General features: G+C 49.8%; 1 protein-coding gene across 1 annotated transcript in view; it reads right to left on the reverse strand.

Annotated features, from left to right (window-relative positions):
* The window catches only part of fbxl16 (F-box and leucine-rich repeat protein 16), a 300,505-nt gene that overhangs the window by 224,948 nt on the left and 52,916 nt on the right, over positions 1-22,641 (reverse strand). The window contains exon 2 of the mRNA XM_072481747.1: positions 9,215-9,339. The gene's annotated coding sequence lies outside the window, so the exon portion shown is untranslated. The remainder of the gene's footprint in view (positions 1-9,214; positions 9,340-22,641) is intronic.

Consider the following 22,641-nt stretch of genomic DNA (forward strand, 5'->3'; position numbering starts at 1 on the left):
TGTCTCCACTACAGCTCGACAGAAGCCAAGGCACCACGATGTTGGGGAAACAAGGCATGCAGAGTTCAATCCCATCATTCCATTGCAGGCAATATTGGCGCATCAAATCAGCTGACCATCTGCAGCCAATGAACTTGTCCAGAACTTTTTTTTAAAAAATTCTTTAATGGGATGTGGGCATTTGGGCCAATATTTATTGGCCATCCCTAATTGCCCTTGGCTTAGATTCAGAGTCATAGAGGCATACAGCACCGAAAAGGCTCTTCAGCCCATCATTTCAGGGCAGCCCAGTAGCATTGTGGATAGCACAATTGCTTCACAGCTCCAGGGTCCCAGGTTCGATTCCCGGCTTGGGTCACTGCCTGTGCGGAGTCTGCACGTCCTCCCCGTGTCTGCGTGGGTTTCCTCCGGGTGCTCCGGTTTCCTCCCACAGTCCAAAGATGTGCCGGTTAGGTGGATTGGCCATGATGAATTGTCCTTAGCGTCCAAAATTGCCCTTCGTGTTGGGTGGGGTTACTGGGTTACGGGAATAGGGTGGAGGTGTGGACCTTGGGTAGGATGCTCTTTCCAAGAGCCAGTGCAGACTCGATGGGCCGAATGGCCTCCTTCTGCACTGTAAATTCTATGAAATTCTGCGCCAGTCAGAAAGAACCAACTAACCATTCAACCCCATTTCCCAGCACTTGGCCCATAGTCTTGTTTGCTTTGGGATCGCAAGTGCACATCTAAATACTTCTTAAATGTTGTGAGGATCTCTGCCTCCACCACCCTTTCAGGCAGCGAGTTCCAGACTCCCACCACCATTTTTCCTCACATCCCCTCTAAACCTCCTGCCTCTTACCTTAAATCTGTGTACCCCAGTCATTGATCCCTCCACCAAGGAAAAAAGTTTCTTCCTGACTGCTCTATCTATTCCCCTCACAATTTTGTTCATCTCAATCATGCTCCCCCCTCAGTCTTCTCTGCTCCAAGTCCATCAATCTCTCTTCATATCTAAAACTCTCCAGCCCAGGCAACATCCTGGTAAATCTCCTCTGCGCCCTTTCCAGTGCTACCACATCCCTCCTATAATGTGGATTCCAGAACTGCACACAATTCTCCAGCTATGGCCCAACCAATGTTTTATACAATTCCAGCAAAAACCTCCCTGCTCTTAAACTCAATTGCTTGGCTAATAAAGGCAAGTCTACCATATGCGGGATTCTCCCGAATCGGCGCGATGGCCCGAGGGCGGCGTAAAAAACGGCGCGAACACTCCGGCGATGGGCTGGCCGTAAGTTGCGGAATTCTCCGCACTTCCGCAGGCGAGGTTGGCACCGGAGGGGTTGGCGCCGTGCCAGCCGGCGCCAAAGGGACTGCGCGAGTTAGTGCGTGCGCAGAACCGCCGGCGTGGTACAGCACATGTGCAGACCGGCCGGCATATTCTGGCGCATGCGCAGTGGGGTGTCTTTTCCACGCCGTCCATGGTGGAGCCCTAAAGGGGCCGGAGCGGAAGGAAGAAGTGCCCCCACGGCACAGGCCCGCCCGCAGATCGGTGGGCCCCGATCGCAGGCCAGGCCACCGTGGGCACCCCCCCCCCTGGGGTCGGATCCTCCCACCTAAGGAGCCTGGGTGAGTTCCTGCAGTGCATCTTGTAGATCGTACTTAGACATAGAAGAAGACATAGAATCCCTATAGTGCAGAAGGAGGCCATTCAGCCCATCAAGTCTGCACCGGCCCTCTGAGAGAGCACCCTACCCAGGCTCATTTCCCTCCTGTTCCCGTAACCACACCTAACCTGCACCTTACGTTGGACACTAAGGGGCAATTTACTATGACCAATCCACCTAACCTGCACATCTTTGGACAGTGGGAGGAAACCGGAGCACCCGGAGGAAACCCACACAGACTCGGGGAGAACGTGCAAACTTCACACAAACAGTCACCCAAGGCTGGAGTTGAACCCAGGTCCCTAATGTTTGTCGGTAGGGTGCCATCAAATGGGCTGCTTTGTCCTGGATGCTGTCAAGCTTGTTGAGTGGAGTGTGCACTCATTCAGGCGAGTGGAGATTATTCCATCACATCCCCAACTTGTCGCTTGTAACTGGTGAACAGGATTTGGGGAGTCAGGACGTGAGTTACTCTCTGCAGGATTCCTAACTTCTTACCTGCTCATGTAGCCACAGTATTTATATGGCTAGTCCAATAAAGTTTCTGGTCAATGGTATACTCCCTTGATGTTGATGGTGATATTTCAGAGGGGAGTTACGAATCAACGACATCGCTGAGGGTCTGGAGTTATATAGGCCAGACCAGGTAAGGATGGCAGATTTCCTTCCCTGAAGGGCATTTGTGAACCAGATGAGTTTTTATGACAATCAGCAATAATTTCAGACTTATTCTTTTACTTAAACTTAAATTCCACATGTGCCTTGTGCCATGTGGAATTGAACCCATGTCCCCAGACTATTAACCTGGGCATCTGGATTACTAACACAGCAACTTTACCACTACACCACCATCTCCCCTGATAAAATGACTTGATGTCAGGCAGAATGCGACAAGTTTATAAATGCATTTCATAGACATCAAACCACCTTTTCAAAATAGGTGCTTTGCCAATGATTCATGTGATAGATATGCCAATGGAACTGTAAGCAGGACGGTGACCACGATGCGCCCACCTCACATCGGAGGTGGTACAATTTCCTGTGCAGATTATTTCTGTTTGATCACGAGTGTTGTCATTGTCATGTTTGGTTCATCCATTGAATCCCTATAGAGCAAAAGGGGGCCCATTTGGTCCATTGAGGCTGTCAAACCCGGATCCCTGGTGCCGTGCGGCAGTAGTGCTTGCCACTGTGCCACCCTTGATCAATAGCGCAGAATATTAACAGGACATCAATGCAACTACTCATGGAACATCGACAATACAAATGCTACTCACATTGAAGAGGAAGTACTCACCAGTCTAAAGACTGCATGGGTTAAATGCTCCTTAGCAAGACAAGTTGAACTATATCCTGCATTTGTAAGCTCCCTGCAATAGTAACTCTGATCGCACCACATGTTTAAATAATCTATTCTAATTGTCCAGGTACAGAGTTATCAATTTCATGTGTGGCACAGATACAGTGATGCGAAGTATGAGGAGATTAAAAAGATAATTGAAAGGCAACATTGTCATGCTACCAACATTCGTTGTCATGTATATAGCTGTTAGGACGTTTGGCAGGGATTGAGGCCTTGTAGGACGCCTGTTATTGTAGCAGACAGAAGGAGCTCCCGGTGGATCTCCCTAACACAGATGCTGAGCTGGAGTCCTTTCCTTCGCTGAGAGATTGCGGTCTTGTGGTTGACACTCAATTGCCTTGGGTCAATTGATTTTCTAAAAATGCATTGCTTACTGCATTATGGTGACCTCAGTCCCTTTGACTCATGCGGCCATTAATGTAACGTAACTGGGAACACAATAACATCTATTTTCATGTTCTCCCATTGGAAGAGGACTCATTTCCAGGGTTTATTTTGGAAAAATGCTGGGGAGCGGCACTAAATTGAACAGATCCTTCAAAGGGCAAGCACAATTGCGGCAGGCCGAATGGGCCCCTCCTGTGCTGTCAGGTACTGCGTAATAAGAGATAGGATTTGACTGGGGGTAATGTGGGATTCAAACTTGTCCCTCATCACCGACTTTGCTTTCCTTTCTCCGGATATTTTCATCTTTATGACAGGAACAGCTTTTTGGTAAAAAGAAATACACCTAGCTCCTGTCCACTGAGTGTATTTTAGTCCCCTCTAGATTTCCCGAATTTGTGTATCATCAGCAGGGAAGGTGGGCAGGCAACCAAATGAAACATCCTCTACAAAACCAGTAAGAAAATTGGACAAGAAAATAAATGATCTTTCCCACATTCTCGACAGATATGTTCAGATGGGTGTAATTTAATATAAAATAGCTGAATGATCAAAGGCAGTAATTCAGTCTCAGGGTTATGATTATTTCATAATTGGTGGAGCTTCAATCTCGGGGATTTTCAAGCCATTTGAATCTTTTAGTTGAATTATAGCCTTGTTGCTCTGTTATTCTAGGTGTGATCGAAGCGACGGAATTAAACCATCATTGCCAGATATTCAGTCAATTCTTAGACGAGGAACAGATGTACCTTCCAAACAATCCAGAATGGAAAGATTGACCGGTAGGACAGGGTTTGGGTTTTTTCCTCTTGTGTGCTTTTCGGAGGTTATCTCTCTGAACTTTGGGGAGTTTCCGATACCTGGTAAGCTAATTTATGAAAGGTGTTTGAATAAGTAAGATTCCCAACACCTTCCTCGTGGAAAAGCGCCTGCTTCCAACGGTGGGGGTCCAAAGATTTCCCCTCATGTTCTATCACAGGTTTGAAATAGGGGCTCTCTCAATTTAAGTTCCTTCAATCATCCCCTAGAACTTCAATGTTTGGGTTCCTATTTTGACTGGTTGCTCACACGATATCACCTAGAATTTCATTGAAAAATGTAAAAGAAAAAATGGAACGTTTGGCTCCCGGACCATCCTTCAGCAACTGGCATTCCAGATTGCAACAAGCGAGGTAAGAACTCACAGGGGAGAAATGAACAGAAGGTTGTGCTGATCGGGTTAGGTGAAGTCATGTCGGAGGACGTTCGTGTGCAGTCGAAACCCTGGCACAGGCCTGATGTGAATTTCCCCATCATGCATTCTTTGCGTTTCTCTGTAAAACCTTTGGTCGGCATCATTTTAACATTTACCAATCATAAATTAATCGCAGACGCTCCACGGACTGAAATTGTGAACCGCATCAAACATGTGCTCCATCGCAATATACTAGCGATGTAGTCACATTATTTCATAAACTCCATCTTAATACATTAGAAAACTCAACCAAACTTGATCACAACTACCATCAAATTAACCCAGAAATCCCAGCAAAATACAATAATATTGTAAATATGTCATTAAACATAAGAACATAAGAACGAGGAGCAGGAGTAGTCAATTCAGCTCCTCGAGTCCGCTCCGCCATTCGATACAATCATAGCTGATCTCATCTTGGCCACGTCCCCACCTTCCTGCCTGTTCTCCAGAACCCTCCACCCTGCTACTGATTAAAACCCGATCGATCTCCTCCTTGCATTTGTTTAGCGTTCCGCCATCCACTGCACTCCAGGGTAGAGAATTCCACAGATTCACAACCCTTTGATGAAGTCATTCCTCCTCATTTCTGTTATAAATCTGCCACCCCTTAGCCTAAAACAATGGCCTCTCGTTCTAGAATGTCCAACAATGGGAAACATCCGCTTCACGTCGACCCTGTCAATCCCCTTTAGCTTCTTATACACTGCAATTAAATAGAACCATAGAATTCCTCCAGTGCAGAAGGAGGCCATTCAGCCCATAGAGTCTGCACCCACCCTCTGAAAGAGAACCCTACCTAGGCCCACGCCCCTTGCCCTATCCCTGTAACCCCACCTAACCTGCACATCTTTGGACTGTGGGAGGAAACCGGGAGGTCTCCTCTCATTCTTCTAAACACCAGCGAGTAATGGCCTAAACTGCTCAACCTCTCTTCATAAGACATGTCCTTAATTCCTGGAATCAATCTAGTGAACCTTCTGTGAACCGCCTCAAATGCATTAACATCCTTCCTCAGGTAAGGGAAACAAAACGATGCGCAATACTCCAGATGTGGTCTCACCAATTAAATTAAAACATTGAAAGGTGTCACCAAAAAAAATCCTCAAACACCAGCTTTTAGAGCCCTGGCTACGGAATCTACTAAGAAAGTCCTAAAGAGCCAGACTGTAGACAGAACAAAGCTCAGAGTTCAACTAATTTCTGGCAAAACATGCAAATAGCCAGTTTGTGCAACTATCCCATTACTTGGACAGACATGGGACAGATTTAGTCTTGGCAAGGTGGCAAAAATGATTTGCGTCTGCATACGCTTTTCACCTGTTACAGAAGGACAATACTGCAGAGGACCCGTGTGAAGTCTGGAGAGAGGAGGAGGAAAAAGGAGGCTGGGATAATGTGCAGCCAATGAAACTCGATTATCACCCAATGCTAGGACTTTCTACTAATACTGAAGATGTGTCCCCTGGCACTATGGTCTTCAGCACAGAACAGTGGCTTTAAGGACAATGTTCCTAATCGGTGGTCTGTCTCCGCTACCACAAAGGCCCATCAACCCACCATTTGCTACATGATGACCAGGAGCAGGAATAGGCTCTATGACTCCTCGCGCCTATTTAATAAGATCAAGTTGTCTATATGGACTTCAGTAAGGCCTTTGACAAGGTCCCTCATGGTAGACTAGTACAAAAGTTGAAGTCACACGGGATCAGGGGTGAGCTAGCAAGGTGGATACAGAACTGGCTAAGCCATAGAAGGCAGAGAGTAGCAATGGAAGGATGCTTTTCTAATTGGAGGGCTGTGACCAGTGGTGTTCCACAGGGATCAGTGCTGGGACCTTTGCTCTTTGTAGTATATATAAATGATTTGGAGGAAAATGTAACTGGTCTGATTAGTAAGTTTGCAGACGACACAAAGGTTGGTGGAATTGCGGATAGCGATGAGGACTGTCAGAGGATACAGCAGGATTTAGATTGTTTGGAGACTTGGGCGGAGAGATGGCAGATGGAGTTTAATCCGGACAAATGTGAGGTGATGCATTTTGGAAGGTCTAATGCAGGTAGAGAATATACAGTGAATGGTAGAACCCTCAAGAGTATTGAAAGTCAAAGAGATCTAGGAGTACAGGTCCACAGGTCATTGAAAGGGGCAACACAGGTGGAGAAGGTAGTCAAGAAGGCATACGGCATGCTTGCCTTCATTGGCCGGGGCATTGAGTATAAGAATTGGCAAGTCATGTTTCAGCTGTATAGAACCTTAGTTAGGCCACACTTGGAGTGTAGTGTTCAATTCTGGTCGCCACACTACCAGAAGGATGTGGAGGCTTTAGAGAGGGTGCAGAAGAGATTTATCAGAATGTTGCCTGGTATGGAGGGCATTAGCTATGAGGAGCGGTTGAATAAACTCGGTTTGTTCTCACTGGAACGAAGGAGGTTGAGGGGAGACCTGATAGAGGTCTACAAAATTATGAGGAGCATAGACAGAGTGGATAGTCAGAGGCTTTTCCCCAGGGTAGAGGGGTCAATTACTAGGGGGCATAGGTTTAAGGTGTGAGGGGCAAGGTTTAGAGTAGATGTACAAGGCAAGTTTTTTACACAGAGGGTAGTGGGTGCCTGGAACTCGCTGCCGGAGGAGGTGGTGGAAGCAGGGACGATAGTGACGTTTAAGGGGCATCTTGACAAATACATGAATAGGATGGGAATAGAGGGATACGGACCCAGGAAGTGTAGAAGATTGTAGTTTAGTCGGGCAGCATGGTCGGCACGGGCTTGGAGGGCCGAAGGGCCTGTTCCTGTGCTGTACATTTCTTTGTTCTTTGTTGTTCTATGACTGAGCATGTCCCTGCCAAAAGTGTGGCTCTGTCTTGCTGCTGTTCAATGGGGTCCTCATCGTGTGCCTATGGTGCTGGGCCATGGAACCGGCTATTGTCAACATTTTAATTTATCCTGTGTACATCTCCAATTCTCTGAATTGGGCACCTTTGATATCAGGTGGATAAGGTGATTCAGACAGCATATGGAACCCTTTCCTTTATTAGTTGAAGCTAAGAATATAGGCTTGGGGAGGTTTTGCTGGGACTATATCAAACATTAGTTTGGCGACAGTTCTGGTCAACTCATTAGAGAAAGGATATAATCCCATCAGAGAAGGTACAAAGGAGATGTACAATAATGTTACCAGGACTGGGAAATTACGGCTATGAGGAAAGAGTGGATAGGCTGGGGTTGTTAAACATAGAAACATAGAAAATAGGTGCAGGGGTAGGCCATTCGGCCCATCGAGCCTGCAGCACCATTCAATATGATCGAGGCTGATCGTGCAAATTCAGTATCACATTCACGCTTTCTCTCCATCCCCCTCGATCCATTTAGCCACATTCCAGCTCCCTCTTGAATATACCCAACAAACCGGCCCCGACAGCTTTCTGTGGAAGAGAATTCCACAACTTCACAACTCTCTGAGAGAAGAAGTTCTTCCTCATCTCCGTCCTGAATGGCTGATCCCTCATTCTTAGGCTGACCCCTAGTTCTGGACGTCCCCAATATCGGGAACATTCTTCCCGCATCCCGCCTGTCCAGTCCCATCAGGATTTTATATGTTTCTATGAGATCCCCTCTCATTCTTCTACACTCCAGTGAGTACAATCCCAGTCCATCCAGTCTTTCTTCATATGTCAGTCCTGCCATCCCGGGAATTAGTCTGGTGAACCTTCGCTGGACACCCTCAATAGCAAGAATGTCCTTCCTCAAACTAGGAGACCAAAACTGCCACAATACTCAAGGTGAGGCCTCACCCAGGCCCTGTATAACTGCAGCAAGACATCGCTACTCCTATACTCCAATCCTCTCTCTCCGAAGGCCAGCGTGCCATTAGCTTCCCTCACCGCCTGCTGTACCCGCACGCCAACCTTCAGCGACTGTTCCACCATCACACCCAGGTCTCTTTGCACTTCCCCTTTTCCTAAACTGCCACCATTCAGATAATAATCTGATCCTGATTTTGCCACCAAAGTGGATAACCTCACATTTACCCACATTAGATTGCATTTGCCAAGTATTTGCCCACTCAGCCAGCCCACCCAAGTCGCCCTGCAACAATGTCTTTGCATCCTGCTCACAGCACACACTGCCACCCAGCTTAGTGTCTCCTTGTTCTCCTTGGAACGGAAGAGGCCACTGAGCAGCAACACATGGCTAGGAGGGTTCAGAAAATCATCTGGTGGGAGAATTCCACCCTCTATCCTTTATTAACTGCTCTCTCAACCTATCCTGCCATCTTCAATGACTTATGTAGATATACACCGAGGTCCTTCGGCTCCTGCATCTCCTGTAGAATGTCTCCCTTTATTTTTACACAGGGCGGAATTCTCAGGCCATTACGATTCACTTTTTCCGCTGGCAGTGCTCCCGGCCCGAGGGTTTCCCGGCGGTGTGGGGTGACTTCACTGGGTAATCCCTTTGGGTCAGCGGTGGGAGTAGAGAATCCCGCCACCAGCGAACAGCGTGCTGCCCAGAGACGCGCGCCTGGGAGACCGGAAAATCCACCCCACTGTCCCGCCGCATTCTTCCTGCCAAAATGAATCACCTCACACTTCCCTGCATTGATCTTTATCTGCCGCTTGTCAGCCCAATCCACCAGCATGTCTGCGTCCTTTTGAAGTTCAGAACTTTCCTCATCACAGTTGTCAATGTTTCCAATCTTTGTATCATCTGCAAATTTTGAAATCAACATCAGTTTAGATCATCAATGTATATCATGAAGAACAAAAATGTGCAGATAAGGTAAGGCTACCAAGATAGGGCTAGAGGATGGGGCCTAGATAGGGTGCCCTTCGCTGACTCTCCTAAACTCCGTGCACCCAGGAATATTTAATGCCCTGTCAAGAAGGGCAGGTCTCTGTTTTGGCAATAACATCATAATTCCATTTGTTACTCTGTGCCTGTGCTCCACCAATCTCTGTGCTTTCATTGCCTGAAAGGGGAGGAGAGGCAGAAACTCTCACCTCATTTAAAAGGTTTCTGGACAGGAATAACCTTAATGGAGGCCCAGGCTCAGACGATTCTTTGTTGCAGGGACCGTATTGGCCAAATACGGAAAGTGGGATTAAACTGGGTGGCTCATTTTTCCCTTTCTATGCCGGAGATTCCTTATGGATGACCTGGAATCTTGTGTGGGGAAAGACCTTTTGCCACAAGTTGGAAGTGCGAAGCCTCCCGTTAAGGCTCCTTCCAGCTGATGCTTGATGCCCTCCAACACAGGACTGAGAGGCACCTGTCGGTTGGAGGCCTGGCAACGGCAATTGCATGTGTGGTCATAGGGAATTCTCAACTCCACTGTGGGCCTCTGTTCTTGGAGGCCCTATGGTAGGCAAGAGGTTGCCGTTGGCTCAATGGTTGGGAAGGTCTGCAAGCTTTTGCACTTTTAAAATGAAGAAGTTTAGTTTATTTCTTACACTTGCCCCGGAGGTTAGCAAAAGCATGATGTCTCATTCAAATGACTAAGCCACATTGTTACATGCACAAACATTAGATACAGTTATTAATAATAATAATTGTTTATTGTCACAAGTAGGCTTCGATGAAGTTCCTGTGAAAAGCCCCTAGTCGCCACATTCCGGCCCCTGTTCAGGAAGGCCGGTACAGGAATTGAACTCACGCTGCTGGCCTTGTTCTGCATTGCAAGCCAGCTGTTTAGCCCACTGTGCTGAAGGTTATTATAATAATACATTTAACTCTATTTTGCTACAGGCCTCGTGTTTCAGTTACTTTAGCTGTAGTGAAGGTCTTGAAATTGCATAGATTTCACAGTAGGTTTGATGGTTCTTAAAGTTGACCTGCCCCGAGGTTATTTTCACTGGTAGGCTTGTAGATGGAACAGGCTAGAGAAGAGACGCAGCTTAATTTCCCTTTCAAGATAGTGTAGGGAGTTACTTTGACAAAGAGTCATCGGACTCGAAACGTTAGCTCTTTTCTCTCCCTACAGATGCTGCCAGATTTGCTGAGATTTTCCAGCATTTTCTCTTCCGTTGTAGGTGGTTACTTTACTGCTTAATTGGCTTCAGTGGTTGATGGCTTTGGGTGGCAGGCCATCTTTCTCTATCTCGCTGTGCCTCTCTCTGCCCCTCGCTCTCTCTCTCTCTCTGCCTCTCTCTCTGCCTCTCTCTCTCTGCCTCTCTCTCTGCCTCTCTCTCTGCCTCTCCCTCTCTGCCTCTCTCTCTCTGCCTCTCTCTCTCTGCCTCTCTCTCACTGCCTCTCTCTCTGCCTCTCTCTCTCTGCCTCTCTCTCTGCCTCTCTCTCTACCTCTCTCTCTGTCTCTCTCTCTCTCTCTGTCTCTCTCTGCCTCTCTCTCTGCCTCTCTCTCTGCCTCTCTCTCTCTCTGCCTCTCTCTCTACCTCTCTCTCTGTCTCTCTCTCTGTCTCTCTCTCTCTGTCTCTCTCTCTGCCTCTCTCTCTGCCTCTCTCTCTGTCCCTCTCTGCCCCTCTCTCTATCTCTCCTGCCTCTCTCTGCCTCTTTCTGTCTCTCTTTATCTCTTGGGGCTGGTTTAGCACAGGGCTAAAGAGCTGGCTTTTAAAGCAAACCAAGGCAGGCCAGCAGCAAGGTTCAATTCCCGTACCAGCCTCCCCAAACAGGTGCTGGAATGTGGCGACTAGGAGCTTTTCACAGTAACTTTATGTAACTTCAAGCCTACTTGTGACAGTAAGCGATTTTCATTTCATTTCATTTTCTATGTCTCCTGCCTCTCTCTGCCTCTCTCTGTCTCTCTCTATGTTTCTCGATTTATCACTCTATCTCCCTCTGTCTCTCACTATCTCTCTCTCTCTTTCTCTGCCTCTCTCTGCCTCTCTCTGTCTCTCTCTATGTTTCTCGCTTTATCACCCTATCTCCCTCTGTCTCTCCCTATCTCTCTCTCTTTTTCTCTGCCTCTCTCTGCCTCTTTCTGTCTCTCTCTATCTCTATGTTCCTCTCTATCTCTCTCTGTCTCTCTCTGGTGGTCTGGTACCTGCATGTCTGAAGACATCCCTGAAATGCAGTTGGAATTTTCTGCTCTACCTTTTGCCTGAAGTCAAGGTAAGCACTGTGACCTCACATTAGTCTTCAGTCATGATCTCAACTACGAGGTTGTGATAATCTAATGAACATTCTGACGTCCTCTCCCACCTCTGGGTTTTTAGGTGGCCAAAGCCTTTAGATTGGACAAGGCAAATTTGTATTTTTAGAGTGAAGCTGTCAATGGAGTTTTGTTCATTTTCTGCCCGAAATCGCAGTCAGTCAATATCAGGAAAGGTGAGGGTGATTTTGAGGCCGCACGGATCGTCCTCGGGATTGGCAGCCCAGGCGGAAAATCCAACCCGAAATCGGGAAATGCGATTCTCGCCGGAGAGATCACCTTTCCCGATTTTCCTCGCCTACTCACCGGTGATGTCAATTTAAATATTCTTAGCGGGCCCCCCTGCCAGGTGATCCCCCCCTCTCACTAAATATTCATACCTCACCGATGTGACGTCAGCGAGGTTCTCAACAGCTCTGGCCAGATGTGAGGCAGTCGAGGGAATCTCTCCGGGGCCGCAGAGGTACATATAGCCGCCGCCGCACCCCCCCCCCCCCGGGCGGGAGAGGGGCATGCCAGGGTAGTGGTACTGTTTGGCATTGCCAGGTCAGCACAGTGCCAACCTGGCAGTGCCAGGAGTAGGACCTTGGGAGCCCCATGCGGTGGGGGAGGGGGGGGTGGGGGGGGGGGGGGGGGGGGGGGGGGGCTTGTGCATGGTAAAGTGGCAGGGAGAGAGCGGAAACTGAGGGTGGGGGGGCCAGTGCCAGCTATACTTCCACGGTGTTATTGCGGGCATTGGAATGCTGCCCAGGGGAGGTGTGCCAGCAGGATTGTCTGGAAGGGTATGCTGGGAGAACTGTTGGAGGGGGTTATGTCGGCGAAGGTTGTCGGGGTGGGCAGGGTTTGCCAGCGAGGATTATGGGGCAGGGTATACAGGCGAGGATTGTACTGTGGTGGGGGGGGGGGCAGCCCCTGATGCTCTGTGATGGGCTCTTGGGGCCATTAGGCTGCAGCGCTGATTGGAGAGTCTTTTAAAGATGCTTGCTGGCTCTACGCGGGCCTGCCCCGTCAGTGTGACAGTAAACCATGTCCACCCATTTTCTGTCTCCTTACAGAGGCTCAAGGACTGAAATGAAAACTGGTCTGTGCACCTGGAGCGAGACACACGTTTCCAGTCTGAACCTGAATAAATATGGCAAGATTCAACCCAGTATCTTGAGAGGTAGGATGGTTTAATCCACAAAAACTGTCTTGGAGCTTTGTGAGGCCACCTTAAGTTCAAATTTGAACATCATCATACAGGGACTATTCCATGACAGTCCATTGGAATTCTATACAACAAGAATAAACAGTTTCATTGGGGCTAGTACAGTGGGCTATACAGCTGGCTTGTAAGACCAGCAGCAGTGCGGGTTCAATTCCTGTACCAGCCTCCCGAACAGGCGCCGGAATGTGGTGACTAGGGGCTTTTTACACACAGTGACTCATTGAAGCCTACTTGTGACAATAACCGGATATTATAGTGGGCAGCACGGTAGCATAGTGGTTAACACTGTGGCTTCACAGCGCAGGGTCCCAGGTTCGATTCCCGGCTTGGGTCACTGTCTGTGCGGAGTCTGCACGTCCTCCCCGTGAGTGCGTGGGTTTCCTCCGGGTGCTCCGGTTTCCTCCCACAGTTCAAAGATGTGCAGGTTAGGTGGATTGGCCATGATAAATTGCCCTTAGTGTCCAAAAAGGTTAGATGGGGTTATTGGGTTACGGGGATAGGGTGGAAGTGAGGGCGTAAGTGGGTCGGTGCAGACTCGATGGGCCGAATGGCCTCCTTCTGCACTGTATGTTCTATGCTCTATGAAATTCGGTACAATGCAAACCTGCAAAAATTCCAGCTTCCTGGGATTCTTTCCCTGGAATTAGAATCATGCACATATGAAGCATGCGTTTACCTAATGACCCACACTAATGTCTGGCTTAATTCTAACAAAGCACCATGTCCTCAGCAGATGAGAAAACAGCAATGGAAACTTGCTTTTATGCATCACCCTCAATGGAAGAGAATTTCCTAAGACACTCTACAGGAGCGTTAGGAAACAAAACTTAATACCCAGACACACGAGGAGATATTAGGACAAAGAGGTCATTTTTAAGGAGCATTTTAAATGTGAAAAGTGAGGTACATGTTTTAGGGAGGGAATTCCAAAGCTTAAGGGCCTTAGCAGTTAAAGGCACGGCCGCCAATGGCGGGTGGGGGGGCGTGGAAGGATTAAAATTGGGAATTCTCAAGTGACCAGAAATGGAGGAACGCAGGTACCTCGGGGGGTTGGAGGGACGTACTAAGATAGGATGGGCAAGGCCATCGGGGGGATGGGATTTGATGCCAAATACGAGAATTTTAAAAACAAGGTGTTGCTGGAAGTAGGTCACCAGAGCGATGGTCGAACATGGTTTGATGCAAGTTAGAAATGGGAGCAATATTGAACGAATGCAAATCAATGGAGGCTAGAAAGAGTGAGGGCAGCCAGCAGGGGATGGGGAGAGTCACGTCTATAAAGTCAAGTGACAAAGGCAAGCGGACATGTGTTTCAGCGGCAGGTGAGCTGAGGCAGCCTTGGAGCTGGAATGTAGGTGGTTTTGGTGATGAAACGGATACACGACCGGAACTTTACGTTGGGGTTAAACGAGGTGCCATGTTGGCCAGTGGTCTGATTCAGCCAGGGAGGGAATGGAGTGGATGGTTGTGTGGCAAAAGGACTGAAGGCAATGGCTGGGATCTCTACCCCCACCCTACAATGGGTTTCCAGCAGCGGACACGGGTCGCCATTGGCTGGTAGATTCCCCCGTGGTGCGGTGGGCAAGCAACACAATTGCCCATTGACTTTCCAGGACCGGAAGATCCGTCGGCTCGACAATGGCAAGAAAATCCCAGCCAATGGCTCCCTAATATATAAAAACATTACAGATATTCTACTAAAACATAATACAGTGGATCTCAATTCCACATATATAATTTTACCAAAAGTGGCAGAACAATTCAGTCTACATTAATACAACTATCATTACACAGGGCCTTTGCCGCCTCGTCGCTATTGGGTCCCCAGTCTAAGCCCCGAGACCCAGTCAATAAATAACTGTGTAATGTATTCCATCAGCATCTCAAATCTAGGGCGGGATTTTCCGACCCCCCGCCGGGTCGGAGAATCGCCTGGGGGAGGGGGGGGGGGGGGGGGCGTGAATCCCGCCCCGCCGGCTGCCGAATTCTCCGCCCCCGGCCTAGCCCCTGAAGGTGCGGAGGATTCCGCACCACGGGGCGGCCCGACGCCGGCGTGGTTCACGCCACCCCTCGGCGGTGGGACCGCCCGCCCCGCCGGTTTGCGGAGAGTCCCGCCCCAATTTCCCCAGCAATATTAGTCACGGATAGTAAAAAAAATTTTTTTTTAACTTTTTATTAATGTATTTGTAGTTTTAATAATAATAACAATAAAAGCAACATAAACATGGTACGTAAAACATTTCCGTCCCTATCACGTTCTCACCCCCAATCAATGAAACAATAGCCTAACCCCCCCGCTAGACTTCTGCCTCTGCTGACAGTTTCATTTTCTCCGAGAAAGTCGACGAACGGCTGCCATGTCCGGACGAACCCTAACATTGGCCCTCTCGGGGCGAACTTTATTTTCTCGAGGCTGAGAAACCCAGCCATGTCGCTAACCCAGGTCTCTAATTTCCGGGGCTTCGAGTCCCTCCACATTAACAGTATCTGTCTCCGGGCTACCAGGGAGGCTAAGGCCAAGACGGCGGCCTCTCTCGCCCCCTGGACTCCCGGCTCTTCCGACACTCCAAGGATCGCCACCTCCGGACTCGGCACCACCCGTGTTTTATGTACCATGGACATAGCCTGAGCAAAACCCTGCCAAAACCCTCCAAGCTGCGGGCATGCCCAAAGTCAAGGATTGTAAATTAATTGTACACATTTGCTTTAGGTCCTTTCTATCTCCTGAACACCTAACCCATGTAAATTTATATCAAGTCAGAGAGGCTGTGTTCAGCAGAAACATTTCACAATGAGATGTCCTGGAATTAGTGTTCTATACCCAGCGGTGGAACTGTTACATGGTTGGAGCTCGTAATTATCGAGCTCATAAAGCGGCCTACATCTCTTAATTAGGATTTTCTTTGGATGAGGAACTCTGTAGACTTATTGTAAAACAAATATCTAATTTGTATTATTTGTACCCTCCCATTGTAGAACCCTGGTGACAAGTGTGTCAAAGTAAAGGTAACCTGTTCGATTTGACACAATCGCCTCGGAGGGGAATTTTAAATCCCCAGCCCTGTGGAAACCAGGCAGGTGGAAAGTTGAAATGGAGTAGCTGAAATGTCTATTCTGTTCCTGCACCATGGGGTTTGAGTCAAAGGACACCCTCATATGTGTGTGCAAACCAGGGCTCTATTATGTCAAGAGGATACTGAGGCCACCTAAACCTGGAAGATAGGGGCATGGGAAACAGCAACAAGCAGGCCTGAAAACCAAAGAGGCCTTTCCGGGCAGGTCTCCGTGAGTCCAGGGTGAGCAGTCATCCTTCAGATCCCAGACTGAAAGTGTCAGCTTCCCTACACCCTGAACTCTTCCAGAACCCCCTCCCTGGTCACAAACCACTGGCCACTCTGGAATGTCTGTGCACCTTCTATCCTTGCACTTAGCTTGGGCTCAAGGTAGCTGATGCACGATCAATGACCACTAAATTTCTAGGGGGCAAAGGTTTAAGGTGCGAGGGGCAAAGTTTAGAGGAGATGTACGAGGCAAGATTTTTACACAGAGGGTAGAGCGTGCCTGGAACTCGCTGCCGGAGGAGGTGGTGGAAGCAGGGACGATAGTGACATTTAAGGGGCATCTTGACAAATACATGATTAGGATGGGAATAGAGGGATACGGAGTCAGGAAGTGTAGAAGATTGTAGTTTAGTCGGGCAGCATGGTCGGCACGGGCTTAGAGGGCCGAAGGGCCTGTTCCTGTGCTGTACTTTTCTTTGTTCTTTGTTAAAGCGAGGTTGTAGTCCAACTGAAGGCTTTAATAAACTAGATGTTTCCCCCAGCAGCTCAGGTACAGAATGAAGGCTGCTGGGGCGGCACGGGCTCTTATACCCCGCCTAGCAGGGCGGAGCTACCATACATCCTAACCAATAGAAAGCATACAGGTTCCACCAATGGTGCTCCAGCCTATCAGGTACAGTAATACCTACAGTACCACATTCACCCACGGTTAAAAAGAGTCCGGCGGGGCTGGTGGCCTGATACTACAAACATGGCAACGTGGTAGAATTAGTTATGGAGGTACCGTAATACCTCCGTACAGTGTTTTCTAACTATATACAATTCTGACAGCTATTTACAATTGATGATTTAAATTTACAGTTTACAATTTAAAATGAAGCAATCAGTCGATTGGGGGCACTGGTCGTCCTCTGTGATTGTCAGAGCTTCGGTGGTGACTCCGGTGGAGGCTCGGGTGTCTGTGACTCCGGGAGCGTGGCTTCGATCTCCATGGCAGCTTCGGCACCCCTAGACGGCGCTGGTGTGGAAAACGGGTGACCTGGGAAGGGAGCGCCTGCGGGGTGCGTCGGTGGGTGGGGGGGCCTAGGCGGGGCCGGCGGAAGGACCGATCCTCCTGTAAGGTGCCCCGGTGGAGGGGAGGGTGGGACTGGTGGCTGGGGTGTGGGTGGGGCTCCGGCGGGCGGCAGGTCTCGTCGGGAGACCGTATCTTGTCAGCCATCGGGTACGCCACGTAGGCGTCCTGGGGATTAGCGCGGAGCAGATGGAACCTCTCTACCAACGGGTCCGACTTGTGCGCCCGCACGTGTTTTCAGAGCAGGATGGGTCCGGGTGCTGCCAGCCAGGTCGGGAGCGAGGTCCCAGAGGAGGACTTCCTGGGGAAGACAAGGAGACGTTCGTGAGGTGTCTGGTTGGTAGTGGTACAAAGTAGTGACCGGATGGAGTGGAGGGCATCCGGGTGGACTTCCTGCCAGCGGGAGACTGGGAGATTCCTGGACCATAGGGCCAGTATGACGGTCTTCCAGACCGTTTCGTTCTCCCTCTCTACCTGTCCGTTACCCCGGGGTCTGCACGTGGCCCTGGAATATGAAGATGGCGGCGACTGCTGGCTGCACGGGGACCGTGGAGAAGTTTGTGGTGGTGATCCGCATTCGCCGCCGGAGACCGCGGCAACTGCACAGGCCTGACATACCCCCAGGAAATGGCCCTTTTTGCCGCATCCCTTGCAGGTGGATGCGCGGGCCGGGCAGCGCTGGCGGGGGTGCTTGGCCTGCCCGCAAAAGTAGCAGAGGAGCCACCTGGGGTTGCCAGGCCGCCTTGCAGCGCAGGCTTGTGTGGGGATGGGGGATGTCTCGGGGTCGGCTGCGGAGGGCTTCCACGCTGCCCGGGGGGCTGCAACGCGGTCGGGAACGTAAGCGCGGGTGTTCCTGGAGGCCACGTCCAGGGAGCCTGCAAGGGCCCGTGCTTCCTTGAGACCCAGAGTGTCTTTTTCTAACAGTCGCTGGCGGATTTGGGAGGACAGCATACCTGCCACGAAAGCGTCCCGGACCAAGAGTTCTGTGTGTTCGCTCGCCGAAACTTGCGGGCAGCTGCAGTTTCTCCTCAACACCAGGAGTGCACGGTAGAATTCTTCCAGCGATTCCCCAGGGGTTTGTCGCCTTGTTGCAAGCAGGTGCCAGGCATAGACCTGGTTTACCGGGCGAATATAATGTCCTTTTAGCAGCTCGATTGCTGCATCGAAGTCTTCTGCTTCCTCGATGAGGGTGTAAATCTCCGGGCTCACCTTTGAGTGCAGGACTTGCATTTTCTGCTCTCCCGTGGGTGCGTTTTCGGCCGTCTCGAGATACCCATTAAAGCACGCCAGCCAGTGCTTGAAGATTGCCGCTGAGTTCGCCGCGTGGGGGCTGAGTTGCAGACACTCCGGCTTGATTCGGAGCTCCATCCTTTCTTTTTAAAAAAAGACTAGCTTATTAAATTGATGCACGATCAATGACCACTAAAGGTTGTAGTCCAACTGAAGGCTTTAATAGGCTAGATGTTCCCCCCAGCAGCTCAGGTACAGAATAAAGGCTGCTGGGGCGGCACGGGCTCTTATACCCCGCCTAGCAGGGCGGAGCTACCATACCATCTTAATCAATAGAAAGCATACAGTTTCCACCAATGGTGCTCCACCCTATCTGGTACCGTAATACGTCTAATACCACAGTAGCCTCTGGGTCGCTTGATCTTTAACCACTTCCCAATGACTTCCCTGCTGATTTAGGCCAGAAGACAGCCCCTGGCTTGTTCATTAATGAATTGGAGGCTTAACTAAGCTGTGCTGTGCATTCTGATCTCTCCCAGTGAGATACCCATGGATCCTAATTAGACACAGCTTCGAGACAATTGGTCCAACTAACACCCACAATTGGCAGATGAAGTGTAGCTTTAAGAAAATGTGAATATTTTCAGACTTGAAATCCATGGATGTCAACAAGAAAATCAGTGTGGAACTATTGAAGTGATTCGATGTGTTGCTCACCTTCATTCCAAGCTCTATATACACCCGTCATGAGCAACCTGGGCTCGTGAGTGGGTCGCATGAGTGACCCACCTTCATCTCAGGGAGCCACAAGATTGAAATCGGACTTGTTCACTTAACATGACCATAAGACCATAAGACATAGGAGCGGAAGTAAGGCCATTCGGCCCATCGAGTCCGCTCCACCATTCAATCATGGCTGATTTCAACTCCATTTACCCGCTCTCTCTCCATAGCCCTTAATTCCTCGAGAAATCAAGAATCTATCAACTTCTATTAGACCAAAAAATGAAAATCGCTGATTGTCACGAGTAGGCTTCAAAGGAAGTTACTGTGAAAAGCCCCTAGTCGCCACATTCCGGCGCCTGTTCGGGGAGGCTGGTATGGGAATTGAACCGTGCTGCTGGCCTGCCTTGGGCTGCTTTCAAAGCCAGTGATTTAGCCCTGTGCTAAACCAGACCCCACGAATAAGATTAAATGCATTTAATACCCACTGAATATTTCATAACGAGTTCTTGAAAATGCTTAATTATTTATATATTAATAGAACTATCATCATCAAATGGTGAGAGCAAAATAAATATTTACATTTTGGACACAGGAGGCTGGATTCTCCGGCCCCCCGATGGCGACATCACGTTCGGTGACGAGGCGGTGAATCCGTTTTGGCACACAAAATCAGGACTGGCGCCGGTTCTTCAATACTCCACCCCCCCGAAAATCGGCGTACTCGCGGAGTACGCCGCGCCAAGTATCCACCGCCTCAGGCCGTTGCCGGAGGACCGCCCCACGATGCTCCGTCCCCGACCGGTCAAATTCCCGACGGCGTGGACCTCTCATGGTCCCACCGTCCAGGATCCTCGCGTGGCGGCTGCGGACTCAGTCGGGGGGAGGGCCAATCGGCGGGCAGGGGGGGGCGGTCTTCATTCGGGGTTCGGGGCAATATGTACGGGCGGTCCGAGTTTCGCGAGCGGCCGATGCGGGGCACTATTTCGGCGGTCCAGGTCTGCGGGCTGAGTCCGCCATGGACCACAGCGCGGTCGCAGGAGGCCGCTGGTGTGCGCATGCGCGGCCTCTGACCTGGAAGTGCTGGGGTCTGTATCGGCAGCTATAGCTGTGTGGTCTACTCCAGCTGCCTGCTAGCCCCCAGCAAAACCGGGGAATATGTGACCTTTTGATGCTAGTTTTCCTGGTGTAAAAGACCACAGTTTGCCCAATGGCGTGGGGAATCTAGCCCCGGGGATGCACGGTTCTCACTGTCCATGTTGTGAGCTATCAGCACGCACTCACTACTCACTCCCAGTCAATGCAAGAGGATGGTAGCACGGAGAGCTACTCCTCGCTTTGGGGGATGTCGAACGGGCCAGGATTCGCAACGCTGTGGATGAGAGACGGGGCACCCTGTTCCCTCCAGGAGGTTGGAGAACAAGCAGCAGGATCAGCAATGCCACTTGTGAGGCAGTGCCAGCTGCAGTAAGCGGGCAGCATGACCAGGAGGACTGCCATCCAATATAGGAAGAAGACTAACGACTCCTACAAGCTGCAAGGGTAAGTTACCACCTCACTGCTGGCATTAGTCCCGTCTACCATCCTTCAATTTCCCAACTCCACCAACCCCCTCCAATCTACTGGCTGACACCTCACACCCTCCCAAAACCCAAACTCCAAGCTTGTTCCTCAGAACCCCCTGGCACTCACCATCACAACCCGTTCATGTCCAGGTGCAGTGCCCACACCTGCCACCTGCTATAGATCCCCCATCCATCAAGAGTGGATTATCAAATCATTATCTCATTGTTTGTGAGAGTTTTCTTTGCACAAATGTACTGCCATGTTTCCTTCATTAGAGTCGTAGAGTTTTACAGCATTGAAAGAGGCCCTTCAGCCCATCATGTGTGTGCCGGCCATCAAGCATCTATCTACTCTAATCATTGTAGTCCATGTACATGTAGCCCATGTACACCAACTGCACTGGTCTCATCTAGACACCCAGTCACCTCCTCAAAAGATTGAATCAAATTTGTCAGACATGACCTCCCCCAGACAAAGCCTTGCTAACAATTCCTGATCAATCCTTGCCTCACCAAGTGGAGATTAATTCTGTCCCTCAGAATCCTTTCAATAATTTCCCGACCACAACAGTGACTACACGGTATGTGCCTCCGAAGGTGTGTCTTTGGCTGTAAAGCACTTTGGGATGTCCTGAAGTCCTGAAAGATGTCGTATCAATGCAAGTCTTTCTTATTCTGTCGACACTGAGCTTCAACGTTGTTGCTCAAGCACCGAGGTCGTACAGGGCAAGAAGCTCATTGGCATTCTTGGAGCGCTCGCTTCATGTACTGGTCCTCAATGACAGAGGCACTTCCCCAGTGCACTGTATAAAACAGCGGGCGAAGAACACGGTTAGGGTTTCAATATCTAATAATATAGGCCAAACATCAGCCCCATAGTGAGAGGTATCAACTTGAGTATCAATAACATTAACGATTGCAGGTAAGGAAGTCAACCAACAATGTCAGTTTATATTTATATGTGCTCATTGCAGTGGCATAGTGCAGTGTTTTTCAAACTTTTTTTCTGGGGACCCATTTTTACCAACCGGCCATCCTTCGTAACCCATGCACACCTGAACTTCGCGACCCACCATTTTCACATACCTTTAATGGGACAGGTGAGCCTGCTTGGTCCTCACGATCTCACTTGCTTTGTCATTCAATGTTACATTTCTGCCTGAGTTGTTCATCAGAGCTCCAGGAGCTCACACCAGCGCTGCTTTGTCCTGCCGTGGACTCTCCCGAGAAGCTCTCTCCAGATTCAGTTGTGAGATCCTGACCTGTTTGTGTCTCTGGCCCTCTCTTCCTTACTCCAGAATGATTCTTCACACAGTCCTGTGGCTTGCTTGCTGGCAGCTACAAAATGGAGGAAGCTCTCTTCAGTAACTTAGTGCCCAGGGTATGTGCCGTCAGTGTACCGGGAGCGTGACCTGCTCTCTGCCGTCATTTCTGGCGGGAAGACTAATCGATGAAAACAAAGTTCTGCTCCTGGGCCAGCGCGCTGACGTACTGAGCTGGTGGTCTGCCCGTTGGGCTCCGGGCCTGCGCACTGCTACATCCGGCTGAGGGGGCACACATGCACAGGGCAGCCAGCATTCTTGAAAGCCAGTTGCAGCCGGCATTTTTTAAAGCCGGGTGTGGACGTCGGGCACTTCTTCCTACGATCGGCAACGCCTCGGCAGATCGCCCCACGCCACCCGCCCGCCACCCACCCGCGGGTCGTGACCGGTAGTTTGAAAATGAATGACATAGTGGTATTGACTCTGGACTTGTAATCCAGAGACCCAGGATAATGCCCTGGAGACCTGGGGCGGGATTCTCCGCTATCCGGTGGGGCGGGCCGA

Source organism: Scyliorhinus torazame, chromosome 17 (genome assembly GCF_047496885.1).
Source record: "Scyliorhinus torazame isolate Kashiwa2021f chromosome 17, sScyTor2.1, whole genome shotgun sequence".
NCBI classification, from domain to species: Eukaryota; Metazoa; Chordata; class Chondrichthyes; order Carcharhiniformes; family Scyliorhinidae; genus Scyliorhinus; species Scyliorhinus torazame.